Source organism: Ostrea edulis, chromosome 1, assembly GCF_947568905.1.
Source record: "Ostrea edulis chromosome 1, xbOstEdul1.1, whole genome shotgun sequence".
NCBI lineage: Eukaryota > Metazoa > Mollusca > Bivalvia > Ostreida > Ostreidae > Ostrea > Ostrea edulis.
The window spans coordinates 111,389,421-111,399,191 of record NC_079164.1 but is presented as its reverse complement, the minus strand read 5'-3'; the positions used below and the strand labels follow the sequence as shown (position 1 = coordinate 111,399,191).

At 35.2% G+C, this 9,771-nt stretch overlaps 1 pseudogene; it reads right to left on the bottom strand.

Annotated features, from left to right (window-relative positions):
• Nucleotides 1–2,520: 2,520 nt before the first annotated feature.
• Nucleotides 2,521–3,603, bottom strand: LOC130048683 (uncharacterized; annotated as a pseudogene).
• Nucleotides 3,604–9,771: the final 6,168 nt, after the last annotated feature.

The window sequence follows — 9,771 nt, the reverse complement described above, 5'->3', positions numbered from 1 at the left end:
CGTTCAACACTCTTCTTTCCTCCTTAGCGAAAGAGCATATTACTTTGCGAAGATATAATTTCACCAGCATAATGACATATTACGGTTCCTGGAACCTTACCGCCTTGAGAAGCGAACTCAAGAAACGAAATGCGCGAGTATCGGGGCGAAAAAGAGAACTCGTTGAAAAGTCTGAACATTTTTTATTCTAGTTCGAATTTTCTCATTATAAATATTGAAATCGCGAATCTCGAGAGATTAAAGACTACATTATAAAACCATTCGATGTATTTCATTAAAAACGTAACCTTGTTGCATCAGAATGCAATTTCCTTACGTTAATATGGTTTCAACATTTACTTTAGATATTTAAAACATCATCGATGTGATGCAATACTATCAATCAACAATGTCAGTATATACACAATCACTCACCTGTGCCATTTCTGGTACAATGTCCTGGTCTCTTTTATTAGGATATTATCAACATTTCAAATTACAATATTTTCAATCAAATAACATACAATCATCACTATTTTCTGAAGGTCAAGGATTGATAAACGTTTTATATCATTTAATAGTGACCTGGCCCGGGGGGGGGGGGAGGGGGGGCTTTATTGTTTTAAACTATAACGATTATTTCTGGGTTGGTTTTTCCTTCCATGGACAGTTGGTTATTCTGAAATGCAAAAATATGATTTTGTCTGAATCCTCCCCGGGACTGAAAATGATAGCTCTATGTGCCTGCATGCAGTTACATGTACATTGCCCGCCCTGTCAAATTACAGGTCTAAAACTATTACCTTGTCTGTTAAATAAAATTTGATGATATGGGACTTTTTTGGCCCTGACTGTAATATTAAATACAGACTTTACTACCCCATTTTATAGGCCATTAATGCTACATATATGACATTATGTACAATATGGACCTTGAAATATTCTCTTTCAGACTTGATGCATACGACAGAAACTATAACTTTGGTGGTGGTGAAAGAGTTGAAAGGGAGTACTGCATGGAAGTCCCGAGTTATAAGAAATATAATGACATTAATAAAGATACTGTGATTACAAGAATTAAAGAAGAAGCTGTATGTGCATACTTGGGGAAAATAAACAGAGAAATTGATGCAAATGTTAGATACCTTTATGAAAGCAAATGTTTAAAGTATGCAAGACTGGCATGTGAAGATGGGCTATTCTTTGTGAAAGCTGAATGCAAGTCACAGATGAAGAATACAATGTTGTATGCTGTCGATGCAAGTTTTGATGTTGATGGATGTGTTGTTGAATGTCAATGTGAGTGTGCAGTAGGAATGGGTCCAGTTGCAGCATGTAAGCATGTATGTGTTATTTTGTATGCTCTACAGAAATTCTGTGAGAATGGTGACTTGACTACTGAGGAAACTTGCACCCAAAATTTGCAAACATTTCACCAAACAAAACCCTACAAGGGGAGTCCGATTAAAGCTAAAGACCTCCCTCTTGCAAATAATGCTGATGTCATTTATGACCCACGTCCAGTTCAATTTAGGAACATGTCTGGATATCAGGACACCTTTAGGAACATTTGGTTGAATCACCCATCAGTAAATACATTACCAATTTCACATTTATTTTCAATCGCAAACACAACTGCAATGGATTCTGACCATGATTATTTTCAGGAGAAACTTTCTGAAATGTGGCTGAAAAATTCCAATATTACAAACATTACTAGTATGGAAATTGAAAAATTTGGAAATCAAACTCGTGGACAAAGCATCAATCCTCTATGGCAGTCAGGAAGGTGCAAGAGAATTCACTCCTCAAATTTTGGAAAAATCTGCAAATGTACAGAAAAAAACTAATATGCATAATCTTGCCAATCGTTTAACTAAATATACCCCACAAATCAATGTTGCACCCATAATCCATGGTAGATGTTACGAGTCAGTAGCCATAAAAAGCTTTGAAGAAAAATGCAAAGTAAAAACTCAAAAATGTGGCACATTTGTATCCAAATCCCACCCATTTCTTGCAGCATCTCCAGATGCTGTAATTAATGAAACCTCCATTTTAGAGGTAAAATGCCCATTCACTGCAAAACATGAACATATTTCTAATGAAACTTTTCCCTTTTTGAAGAATGTAAATGCTTCCTTAGAACTTGATATGTCACATGATTACTTCTATCAAATACAAGGGCAGTTATTCTGTACAAACAGAACTGAATGCACTTTAGTAGTGTACACATTCAAAGACCTCAAAGCTATACCAGTGCCAAGAGATGAGGAATTTATTGAAAACATGATTCACAAATTAGAATAATTTTTTGAAAAATATTTCAGAAGTGCAGTGTTGAACAAATTTTATCATCACATCTAAGTGTCATATTTGGACACTGAGTCATGGTATTAATTGTAGCAAGACATTGTTTATAATATATCACCAAACCCATTTAGTGATTGTCAGTTTCTTATGTTGTGGTTTCATATTCTTTTTTTTATAAAAAAAAAATTTCATATCATTTGATGTTTTGATATTTTAGTATTTGTTAGAGACTTTAAATACAAAAAATAAAGTTATTGGAGTCTGGAGAGTACAAATCATATGAAAATACATTAAGTATGTTTATACTTCACAGACCATAACAATCTTAACTCTTAAGCATGTTTGGGTACAATACATTTTCTGAAGTTGCACATAGTGAAGCATACAAAGATAATTTCACTTGCTAATTTTGTCTCAGTGCTGTTCAAGGGGCCCTTCAAAATCTTAAATGTTTTTGCTAATGCAATTATCCGTTCAATATGCATCCTTTTACTAGATATTTTGCGATCATGCAACACAGTGTTTCCCGACACACGGTTTTTCTTCTTAAAAAAGGTTGGAATATTAATTTTAACATCCCTGCAAGCAAACATGTCTTGCACGTTAAAGCCCTTGTCAGACATCACTGAATCGCCTGGTTCGCACTGATTCAACAAGGAACTGTGTTCCACAAGTTGACGATCACTTGTAGAACCTCCAAAAGCTGATGAGATGAAAGATACAAGACCACCAGGTGTTGAGCCAACGAGTACCTTCACAGTATTCCGATTCTTGTATGTAGAGAAAGTAGACTGCTGGACTATTGGTGGCTTTGGTTTCTTGACAGCAATCTCGGTATCATCAATGATTAACCGTGTTGTTGGGAACTTCGAATAAAAATCCCTTCGAGCAAAGAAATTCACCAACTCTCTGTCAGGCCAAAAGTTAACCTCTTGCCACTGCCTGTACATGAAGTTGACCCATGTCAGCCACATATTTTCAACAGTTGTTGTCTACATTGAAAAAAAAGCCTGCTAAGTTCAAAGTTAGTTATATATTGTCTTAGTTTGATCAAGGTCAGAAACAACTGGTTCTCAATTGTCAGATTCTGCACCTGGTTGTTTATGAAGTTCAAATGAAATGCAGTCTCACCTAAACTATACAGCACGTGTAAAAATAATCTGTGTATGTTGCTATTCCAGTATAGAACATAAAACCGTCACTATCGTTAATGAAATTTTCCACTGACATTATTGGCAATGACATGGTTTGGCATGAACTTTCTGTATAAACTGGTGCAGCATCAGAGGATTCATAACTACATGAAGGCATTGGTTCATTACTTTCGCAACTACTTGTTTCTACAAAATTACCAATGTTGGAAAAAATGGCTACTTGAGACTCATCATCGGAAATCTAACTAGTACAGGCTTGCTCCACTTTTCTCTTGCGTGCAATGCGTCGTTGGTTTCTGTCATCTTCGCATATCCTTGAGCTGCTCAAAGGGAATATTGAAGGAACGGTATGAGGCTTCCTTTGCCTTCTGAGAGGATCAGCACCTAAACAATATCAATATGACAAATAATGATAATGCACAAACATGCTTAACTTATACATAAACTATAAATATGATTAATGATGTACCATATTCAAACATGCTTGCTATAAATCGCCTAATGAAATCTATTTATCAAGAAGGTTTTCTAATTATTGATCAAAATAATTCTTATTAAGAATTTTATAGATACAAATTTAAAACATCTTATCCTGTCATTCCTGGTAGACACACCATCCTCACACTAGTACAGCCCTCGTGGACAGTCCTTGTATCCACGATATGGTACATGTATGTGTCTTCGGTGTTTTTGTCTGCAGTCTCCTGAGTTTCAGTTGTTGATTATGACATATCAAAACAGACATGACAATGCCAATTTCATTGTGTAAAGAAACAAAAACTGGCATATTCATTTCATACTTTGATTGATGTCAAATACACATTCAATATGGGTGGCTTTTTCTGATGTTGAGAATGCAACAGAATGTAACATGAAATATTTCAAACAAAACAAAACAATAAACAATGTGAAACACTGTCATCAATATGACCCATGTACTATACCTTTGTAACATGTTTACATGATAGAAAAGTATAGTTTGAAGAAAAAAAACAAAACAAAAACTCCATTATTTCTGGCTCTGACATAGACATCAGATCGTATTTACATGAGTAACCTCGGGTTACATGACGATAATATTACCAGACATATAGCAACGGTGGGATTTCTTAACAATGTACGAAGGCTGGCTGCCCCCCCCCCCCCCCCTTTCTTTTAGTGAATAGTAGTGGAAATGTAGGCTTGAACTGATAAAACTGAATCTATGTACTGAAGGATCAACCCTGTACCTTTCCCTTAATAAGGAAAACCCCTTTTTACTTTTATACTTTTACTATTACATGTAGGAAAACGATGCTACGTGTCTAAATCTGTAAATCACTCATTAACTGCAAGTATTACAACAAATTATAATACCATCAACTAAAATCAACATTAATTAATTTATGAATCATATCAGATTAAAACCCTGTCAAGTGAATCAACCCACCGTATTTAGTTTCCGTTTCAAAGTCATCATCCTTGAAATGTTCATGACATACTACACTCCGTAGATGTGGTGACCAAAACTTGTGCTTATCTGCAGCGCTATTTCGCTTAATAGTGACAATACACTGTGGTTTGATGGTCTCATCCGTTGGAAATCTGAGGCCCCGGCGATTTGAGCACCCCGGCACGCAGCAACAAGACGGCATTTTGCATCAAAAACTCGATGTGACACTTCGATTACTCGTACACTGCACTGTACTCGCTGTGACCTTCAATTCGACTTTTAGATATATCGATGACGTTTTGTCTATTAACAATGATATCTTTCATTCATATGTCGATTTGATATATCCCTGTTAGCTCGAAATAAAAGACACCACAGAGTCGTCCACTTCTGCTTCATACTTAGATATTTTATTGAAAGTAGACATTAACGGCAAACTGACAACTCAACTGTATGACAAACGGGATGATTTCAGCTTCTCCATCGTCAACTTCCCACATTTATGTAGCAATATTCCATTATCACCTGCATATGGTGTTTATATATCTCAACTGGTTCGATATGCAAGAGCTTGTTCTGGGTATAGTCAGTTTTTAAATCGAGGTAAGCTACTGACAAACAAGTTAATGGTTCAGGGATTTCAAGAGTCTCGATTGAAGTCAGCATTTCGCAAATTTTATGGTCGTTATAACGATCTAGTTCGTCAATACAACCCCGCATTGGGTCAAATGCTGTCTGACGTGTTTCATACCGATTGTTGAGGCGTTCTTGGCACACTTATTTTGACTGCGGATGGCTCCGTTTACCTGATCAGGATATGGGGCTCACGGCGGGTGTGACCGGTCAGCAGGGGATGCTTACTCCTCCTAGGCACCTGATCCCACCTCTGGTGTGTCCAGGGGTTCGTGTTTGCCCAACTATCTATTTTGTATTGCTTGAAGGAGTTATGAGATTGATCATTGTTCGTTATCTTCACCTTGCACTATTGACACCGGAAGTAAGATTGAACGTTAACGAGTAGTGCGCCACCTGTGTTATATATAGGGGGAATAACCGACAATTATTGACCATTAATGGATATAAGACGGGACCGGGATAGGCATGGTGGAGGAATTGCTGTGTACATCAAAAATAAGTTTCAGGTTACTGGTGTGCAGCATCATGAAGACATTGAGGTTTTAGATTTTGACATCAAAATAGGTTACTCCCCAAGGTTCACTTTTGCAATTGTCTACAGGCCGCCAAGTTCTAAATGTGAATGGTTTGAACATTTTGAGAAACATGTGGAGACATTAACTAATATTAAAAATAACATTGTATTATGGGCGATTTTAACATCGATGAAAATAAGAATTCAAATCTTAAAAACCTAATGAAAACGTACGGACTTCTTCAAATAATTAAAGAGCCCACAATAGTAACATAGGAATATAGCACTCTCATTGGCCATATATATGTGTCTGAACCACGAAATGTTTGTAAATCTGGCGTAATCCACATAGGCATCAATGACCATCATCTAGTTTATGCTGTCCGTGGGAAAATAAAGTCTGGTACAAACTGTCACATTAATGTAAAATACCGCAGTTTCCGGAATTTAGATGAGGACCAATTCCATCGTGACCTCCATGAAGTCGATTGGAATCATATAAAAAATTTGAGTGATGTAAATGAAATGTGGTGTGAATTCAACTCTCGTTTCTTCAAAGTAATTGAAGAACATATTCCTTTTAAAGATAGGTGAATAAAGATTAAATCAAAGGAATGGATAAATGATGAAATATTGAATGAGATGAATAATCGTGAGTACCTACATGTAAGAGCATTACGGTCCAAATTAGAGGATGACTGGGTTCCCTACAGAGCAAGCAGAAATCGTGTCACTCTTAAGATCAGAGAAGCGAAACGGGGCTTTGTTGAGGAGGCAGTTGATCAATGTACCACTCGACCAAAGGATATGTGGTCCAGATTGAAATAATTTTCCCATCGAATAAGAATTCGACACCATGTACACATTTACGAACTGACAACGGTACCATTACCTCTTTTGAATCAATGGCTAACTGTTTTAATGATTTCTTTTGTCATGTAGGACATGAAATAGGAAAGCATTTTGATTCTTCTTTACCGGATGTGGAACATCTAAAACTGCCAGGCTCATTTAAAATTCCAGAAATTACAATTGAATTTATTGCAAATGAAATTATCAAAATGGCATCTTCGAAAGCCACAGATATTGATGGTTTGTCTGTAAAACTCTTAAAGTTGTCATTTAATCATATTGGTGATACTTTACATTTTATTTTTAACAAATCCATATCCTCATGCACATTTGTGGATGCTTGGAAAAGAGCTATTGAGTCCCATTGTACAAAGCCGGTGATGGGCATTTGGTAAATAATTACAGACCAGTTTCTTTTTACCAGTTGTCAGTAAGATTATTGAACGACATGTCTTCAATTCCATTTATTAATATTTATCCACAAATTAATTACAGATAGTCAATCTGGATTTAGGCCAAGTCATTCATTTGAGACAGCGTTGAATGATCTTACTGATAAATGGTTCAAAAACATGGACGGTGGAAAGCTTACAGGGGTTCTGTTTATTGACTTGCGTAAGGCCTTTGATACAGTCAACCATGAAGTACTTTTGCATAAACTTATGTCGTTTGGAATTTGTCACCATACTTTTAAATGGTTTCAATAATGTCTTACAAATCGTAAGCAATGTGTCCGTTGGAGAGGTGTGTTATTTAGAGAAAAAAGAATATCCTTAGGAGTTCCTCAGGGGTCAATTTTAGGACCATTATTTTTTATTTTGTACATTAACGATTATCCAAAATGTCTTAAACACTCTTCTGTTACAATATACATGTATGCAACATACACTTCACAGGACGTGAGTGATGCATCTGTTGATGTAATTGAGTCAAAATTGCAAGAGGATCCTTAAGTTGGGTGCAGAATGGATGCTTAAAAATAAACTCAGTATAAATCTTCAAAAATCCCAATGCATGCTTATTGGCACATCTCAAAGGTTACGGAAATGTCGAATGTTGAATTTAGATTTTAATGGTGTACAAGTTGAATTTGTGAAGCAGGCTAAACTATTAAGTGTTTATATAGATGATACTTATTCATGTGATGCACACGTGGAGTTTATTTCAAAGAAAATTGTCAGAAAACTTGCTGTACTTAAGAGAGTGAGTTATTTTATGACACCAAATGCACTCATAAAGGTTTTTAATAGTATTGTTTTCCCACATTTTACTTACTGCTGTACTGTCTGGTGTAACGTACAAAATCAACTACATGTATATTTAGAAAAAATCCCAAGCTGCAAAAGAGGACGGCAAGAATACTTTTAAATATTCGAGATATCAGGACCTGTACTGGCTTTTTTATTTTCTTGTTTGAACTGGATGCCAATTAAGGATTATTTTATGTTTAGAAAGGTTGTCTTTCTGTTCAAAGTTTTAAATAATCAAATGTCAAATTACCTAAACGTGTTTAAATATACAAGAGATGTGAGTTGTCGCCAAACCAGGTCGAAAGATTATATGTCTAATTTATTATATTTACCAAGAGTTAAAACTGAAAATTTTAAACGTTCATACAACTACTCTTCTGCATTCCTTTGGAACAAACTGTCTCAAAATGTTCAAAACTCTGGTTCGGTTGGCATTTTTAAAGCTGTGTAATTGATAGAATATTTTCATAGAAGTAGCACTTAAAGATCGTGCTTTCCTCTTTTTGTTCAGATGTGCCAAATGTAGTCGTGATATGGCACTGTGTGTGCGTGTGTCTTATGCTATTTTTTCTTCTTTCCTATTCTGTCATGTATTCACATTCAGGTAATAATTTTATCACTAATTAGGTGTGTCTTATGCTACAGTTCCCCCTTTTCCTTTTATATCGTATTCATGTTTAGATACTAATTTTAGATGTTAATTTTATGTTTGTGTATATGTTTTAATGCAAGACCACAATGGAAACTAGCTGTATATGCTAATTTGTGTTATCCTGGATAAATAAAGCCTATTATTATTATTAACATTATTATTATTATGATTTATAGTCTGTCATACTTGACACTGATATATGATTTTCTTTTCACCTAGTCCAGTCTACCACATATCTAATATATCCGCTATGACGGATGTAGATTATCTTGCTTGTTTCATTTTGACTATTATAGGTGGGATTAAACCGTCAATGTATACAGTACCCGCAACGTTATTCTTGACATGATAAACGATAGAACACGATGCATGCACGATAGGATAGGATACACGCACGGTACGATAGGATACACGCACGATACGATAGGATACACGGTAAACCTGATAAACGCAAAACCTGATAAACGATCTTCAAGATAAACGGGAAACCTAATAGAAATGTTGTAAATTTAGAAGCAATTTAGAGAGAACGAAGTTTTGATACCGACAACATAATTACATTATGTTGATAATAATACTGAATAATTTCAATATTCATTATACACCCCAAACGTATAATTTCTTTAATACACAGTCGTACTTTTTTTTATTATTTCAATTGTTTACGCCATTACAGCTAAAATCAGAGAACTAAACTATATACGGTATTTTAATTCATTATTTGATATCTATATGAATTTTCCCAGCCAATGATTCGAAAATTACATTGTCACCTAATGTTTAATATATAAATTATACAGGGAATTAACTAAATGTAATATAATGTAGTGATATTATGCTTCAGTAGCTCTCTTATTCTAATGTCTATTATCTTGAATGTGTAAAATACCGGTCATTCAACAATTACAATTATTTTCATCATGACCGCTTTAAAAAAGATCCACTGCATTACACCACATATTCATACCTTTGATATCTCTACACTATGA